Here is a 6000-nt window from a genome sequence, read left to right on the forward strand (position 1 = left end):
AGCCCAGTTGGACCCGCAAGACTCACCTTGAAGAGGAACGTCTGCGCAGAAACCAACTGGATCCGCAGGACCAACCATGCTCAGAGACATGACGTCCTTACGCGCAGTACGCAAGCTGTTCCCGCAGGAAATGCCTCCCAATGGTGAAGGACTCCGCCTGTCCCCGCAGCCTCGGATACAAGCCATCAGGGAAGGCCACCCGCGCAGCAAGGCTACACGCACAAGGCACTTAGCTCTCAATCACTCAGTGTCACCTGAAGGAATGAGCAAAGCCGGGAACAATCCCGCACAAGGGCGGGAGGGGGAATACTCCCGCCCAAATAAGCCAGTCCGTACGATACGGGAAGATCTTCTGTACTGTACCTGACGAGGTATGGGAAAAAGATCTGACTAAAGATACGACAGCTTATTGACCACAGTATGGCGAGCAGCATGCTCCTGTACTGTGTCACTATTAGCCGCTGCCTACTCACCAACTACTGCCATACCACGTGCGTAGCCGGCAGTTGGTGGAAAAGGAATAGTACACAGCAGGCCTGGTCACTATCAGCCGCTGCCTACCCACTAACTACCAGCAGGGCACGTGCGTAGGCCACTGTTGGTGGAACAGGAACACTGTTGCAGCCGGCCACACCTCCTTGGAAACCTACCTTCGGCTATAAATACCACAAATGGTATGACCATCTCATCTTAACATATCTTATCTTATATCATCATATTATACCTGATATCTGCTCTAGCAATCTCTTAATATACATTTATATTTAAAGAGCAATCTAGTCTGATTCTCACGCCGGAGGGTGGTCACAAGGAGGAACCCCCCCCCCCCCCCTTCTCAGTGACAAGCTCACGGTGTCTGTTTTGCAGGTTATCAGAAGAACCATCTTCTCAGGGTCTAACCCCTCGTGGGAAACATCTATCTAACCCCCAGGTTACCCGTAATCTGCCCGGGGTCCGGTTAGTGTTTCTTCAATATTGATTATCGATTAATGTTGAATGATAAAGTCGTTAAACTAAATAGTAGGGTCAAAGAGCGAGGATTAAAGGAGTAATTGAGTTCGCCGGTGCCGAAAATCCGGTGGCACGACTTCAGACGGGAAAATGGGGAGGGTGAGCGTTGGGTGGTGATGGTTTTATTATTTTATTAATATATTTTATATATAGTTACACTTTCAGCCCCTCTAGATTATGGATGTCTTTAAAACAGAATATTAACTTGCATTTACAATTAACCCTTGGACTTTGGATTTTATATTTAATGAATAATACTTGGATATTTATGTATTTAAACCCGTGTAGTTTGGAAATTGATTAATTAAGAAATATTAAATCCTCATAGATTCATTTACTGGACAAAACAAGTGGAAACCAACGAATGATAATCGTAAATCATCAGAAACATTTTATTATTGAAGAATAATCAACAAAATACATTGAAACTATACTATACAGCGGGTTGGTTTATCGAATCCAAATAAATATTGACGAATATTAAATAAAGTAAATGAAACGAAAGCTGAGAATATAACAATATATATAAATAAAACCGAAAATTCGAAATGGGTCGGGTTTTCGGGTTTGAAAAGTAACGAATGTTACAAAACGGAAGCTCCAAAAATGAATCCGAAACACCCCCTTATTTGATCTTATTATAATTTATAATCCTATTAGTACTTAGGGGCGAAGGCACCAAGCTATGAGGGTTCCAAGGGGTCCGGGGCTAGCGCCTCTGGTAGCATGGTCCAAAGGGCAGATCCCCTGGATAGGGTTGACATATGTTTCTTTATTAAAATCGCATTTGAAATTTAATTTTATTAAATTTCGTATGTTAATAATGGTGTCAAAATTAGGAGCGTGTTTTGAAGATTTTGAATATCAAAACATGATATCTGCAGTTATCATTGACCATAACCCTAATAGCAATCGTTTTGATCACACGATCTCTTCTTCTAGTTCACAAAAACACACACAAAATCTATATTCATTTCTTGCTATCAAATTTGAGTTATATCCAGTCAAAATATTTGGGAACCACAAATTATTTTGATCTGAAAGTGTTTCACGACTCTTAGATATCCATGTTATCATATTCAGGATTAAGTGATGGGTTTTGGGGTGAAGCTATGTTGACAGCTTCCTATTTGCTAAATAGGATTCCTAATAAAAGGAATAAAATTACCCCTTAAGAACCTTGGCATGGTGAGCCTCCAAAATTTCGTTACTTGAAAGTATGGGGTTGTAGAGCTATAGTAAGGCTTACTTGACCTAAAAAAATTGGGTAAATGGGTATATATTGCCTTTTTTATTGGATATGATGAGCATTCCAAGGCTTATAGATTCTATGTTATAGAACCTCTTGGTTGTAAATGAATCTTCAAGAAGAAGATGAAAGTAGATGGTTCCATTGATAATGTTAAGGCCATATTGGTTATCCAAGGCTATAGACAGAAGGAAGGAATAGACTACTTTGACACATATGCTCATGTAACAAGAATATTCACAATAAGATTGTTGATTTCTTTTGCAGCAATACATAATATTGTAGGATTTTTACATATTTACCCCCTACTAAGACCATTAATAACATATTTCCCCAACCTTAAAACATTAATTACATATTTCCCCTTTTTATATCAAATTACTATTTTAACCATCTTCAATATACAATGCCACAATGAGAACCAAACTAAAGAGCAGCTTCTTTATTCCAACTTGAGAGTTGATATATTTTTGTTTTTGACATAAATTTAACGAAGATTTTTCCCAGCGTGACCAGATTGAGAACTCTTCTTTCTGAAGGTGACGGCGGCGTTGGAGAGTCCGGTGGGGCAGCAGAGAGATCCGGGGTCGGAGACACTGACGAATCTGATTTCTTGAGCTACGACGTGACTGGCTAACGAATTGATGGGGATTCTGACGATGCCAAACCTGTGATCCACGCTTTTGAGAATGTGATTGCAGCCGAATAAGGTAGTTTGCTCACTCGATTCAGCCAAAAGTTACAGCTGAAACAAAATTTGGTTAAAGTTGCTGATTGCAAATTTCTCCATATTTTTGCTGATTGCATATCTATGTAGAAGAAAGTTGTGCACAAGAAACCAAGCCACGCCTTTCTAGTAGTTTCTGTTTTGGTTTCTAATGGACTATTGTTTCACCATTGTACTGTTTTTATTTTGATTTCTAATGAAATTTTAATTGGCTATTCAAACAAATAAAGAAATTATGGATTACATAATCAAGATTTAGATTCAGACAATTGTTTTTAGTTGAGAAACTAGGGATTATGAAGTGAAGATAAGAAGACACCAGAACACCCTTTAAACAAATTAAATTCATTAGCAAATATAAGGGTAAAATTGCCATTTATAAAGTTAATTTTAACAAAATGGGTAAATATGTAATATGTATGGTTTAGAAAGGGGAAATATGTAATTAATTTTTTAGGTTGAGGAAATATGTATTTAATGATTTTAATAAGGGGATATATGTAAATGCCCCTAATATTGTGATTCATCAAGTAGATGTGAAAACTGCATTCTTGAATGGTGAATTGGATGGGGAGATATATATGAAACAACCGGAGGATTTTGTTATGCCCGGTAATGAGCATAAGGTGTGTAAGCTTGTTAAATCACTTTATGGATTAAAGCAAGCACCAAAACAATAGCATAAAAAATTTGAAGATATGGTGTTCTCTAATGGTTTTCTATTAAACCAATTAAAAAGTATGTATATAGAAAATTTTATGCTTCTGGTAAAGGAATCATAATTTTCTTATATGTAGATGACATTTTGATCTTTGGTACAAACCAAGATCAGGTTGATAAAACGAAGAAATTTTTGTCATCTTATTTTGATATGAAGGATATGCGGTTGGCTGAAGTGATCCTTGGTATAAGGATTAGGAACAATGGTATTTCAATATCTCAATGTCATTATATTGAGAAGATTTAAAAAAAAATTAATTTTCTTAATTGTTCTCCTGCTAGTCATATGGAACCTGCTTATAAGCTCTTGCTTAATAAAGGTAATGTAGTCAACCAACTTGAATATTCAAGAGCTATAGGATTCCTCAAGTATGCAATGATATGTACTACACCCAGGTATACCTTATGTTGTTGAAAAGCTTAGTAGGTATACTAACAATCCAAGTTCAAATCATTATCAATCTATAAATCGAGTATTTAGGTACTTGAAAGGAACCATGGATTATGGTTTGAGTTATACCGGATTTCCTTCGGTTATAGGAGGCCATGCAGATGTAAGTTGGATTAATAATATGGATGATCATTCTTCCACAAATGTATGGACTTTTCTTCTTAGGGGAGGTGATGTATCTTGGGCGTCTAAGAAATATAATTGCATCATTAACTCGAATATGGAATATGAGTTTATAGCATTAATAGCAGCTAGTAAAGAAGCTGAATAGATTAAAAAAACTTGATTTATGAGATTCCATTGTGGCCTAAAACTATATACCTATATCTATCTGGTGTGATAGTACTGCTACTTCAGCTAAAGCTTATAATCAGATGGATAATGGAAAGTCTAGACACTTAGGTGTTAGACACAACATGATTAGTGAGCTCATAGTGAATGGTGTGGCATCAGTGGAGTATGTAAAAACTCAATATATTTTGGCCGATCATTTAATGAAGGCGTAAAGTAAAGATCTTGTGACAAGTTGACTGTAGGGATGGGTTTAAAGTCCACCATAATTTTCTCATGTTGAGACACCCAATTCTCATATAATTTGATATCAGATGCTGAATTCAATGGGAAAGCTTAACATCTAGAAATTGGAACACATTAGTTACATCATCCCAGTGTATGTGTTTAGACTTGTAAGTTAAGGAGGTTGAAGTTTAGCTTCTTAATAGTTCTTTTGAAAAATTGCATATGCATGTGCTAGAGGAAAGGAACTAGGACATAGGTTAGTAAAAATAATGTCAAATAAGAATGTGTGAGTATGTTAACTTGTGTGTATATTATATTCGAGTAATCATTATAAATAGAAAGGGTTCAATCGTAGTGACACCCCTATATTCGAATATTTGGAATGTGTAATATACTAATGTGAAATTCAATCGCCACAACATTTCATTTATGCATAAGTTTGTTGTTTGTGTGAGTTTGTTTAAGTTAATCAAGGATTACATCAAAACGCGGGAGGATTTTTAGTGATGTTAGTGTAAATGGATATTAACTTGTTGATCAAGTAAATTGTAATATGAATCTAAATAAGTCGGGTGCGGGGTGCACACTTACTTGATCTTATTATAATTTATAATCCTATTGGTACTTAGGGGCGAAGCCCATAAGTTATGGGGGTTCCAAGGGGGAAACACCCCCTTGGTAGGGCCCTGGGGCAGCACCTCTGGTAGCGGCTCCAAGGGGAGGCAGCCCATGGCAGGGCCTAAGGGGAAGAACCCCTGGCTGGGGTTGCCATATGTTTCTTCATTAAAATCGCACTGTGAATTTAATTTTATTAAATTTCGTATGCTAATTATGGTGTCAAAATTAGGAGCGATATTTTGTAGATTTTGAATTTCAAAACATGATAACTGCTATTATAACCGCAAAGCAGTTATGGTGTCAAAATTAGGAGCATATTATGTGGTAAACATTTCATAATTTAACTTGGCTATCTGATGTGGCAGAAAAATAGGTTTTGTGGAGTCAAAAATCTTCCTTGCAAAATTTTGAATGACTAAACATGATTGATGATGAGTGTTATAATCAATGGTGCATTATTTGACTTGTTAGATGTTTTGTACATGTTTGGAATCTAGAGACTAGTTGTCCTCATGATTAGTCTGATTTGGGATACTTAGTAGTGGTGAACACTCGCTTGCTCGATGACTAGAGCAAATAAGATGACCTAGTATGCATGTCGTGCATAATCGTTAAACTCATGAATTAAAATGACACATACATCTTATAAAGTATTATATTTGGCAATAAGTCACCAACGGGTCTTCAGGTTAACTTGGTTAAACT

The sequence above is a fragment of the Bidens hawaiensis genome, unplaced genomic scaffold (assembly GCF_021521415.1).
Source record: "Bidens hawaiensis isolate Kalapana, Puna unplaced genomic scaffold, B.hawaiensis_p1.1 tig00000904_1, whole genome shotgun sequence".
In the NCBI taxonomy this organism is placed as follows: domain Eukaryota; kingdom Viridiplantae; phylum Streptophyta; class Magnoliopsida; order Asterales; family Asteraceae; genus Bidens; species Bidens hawaiensis.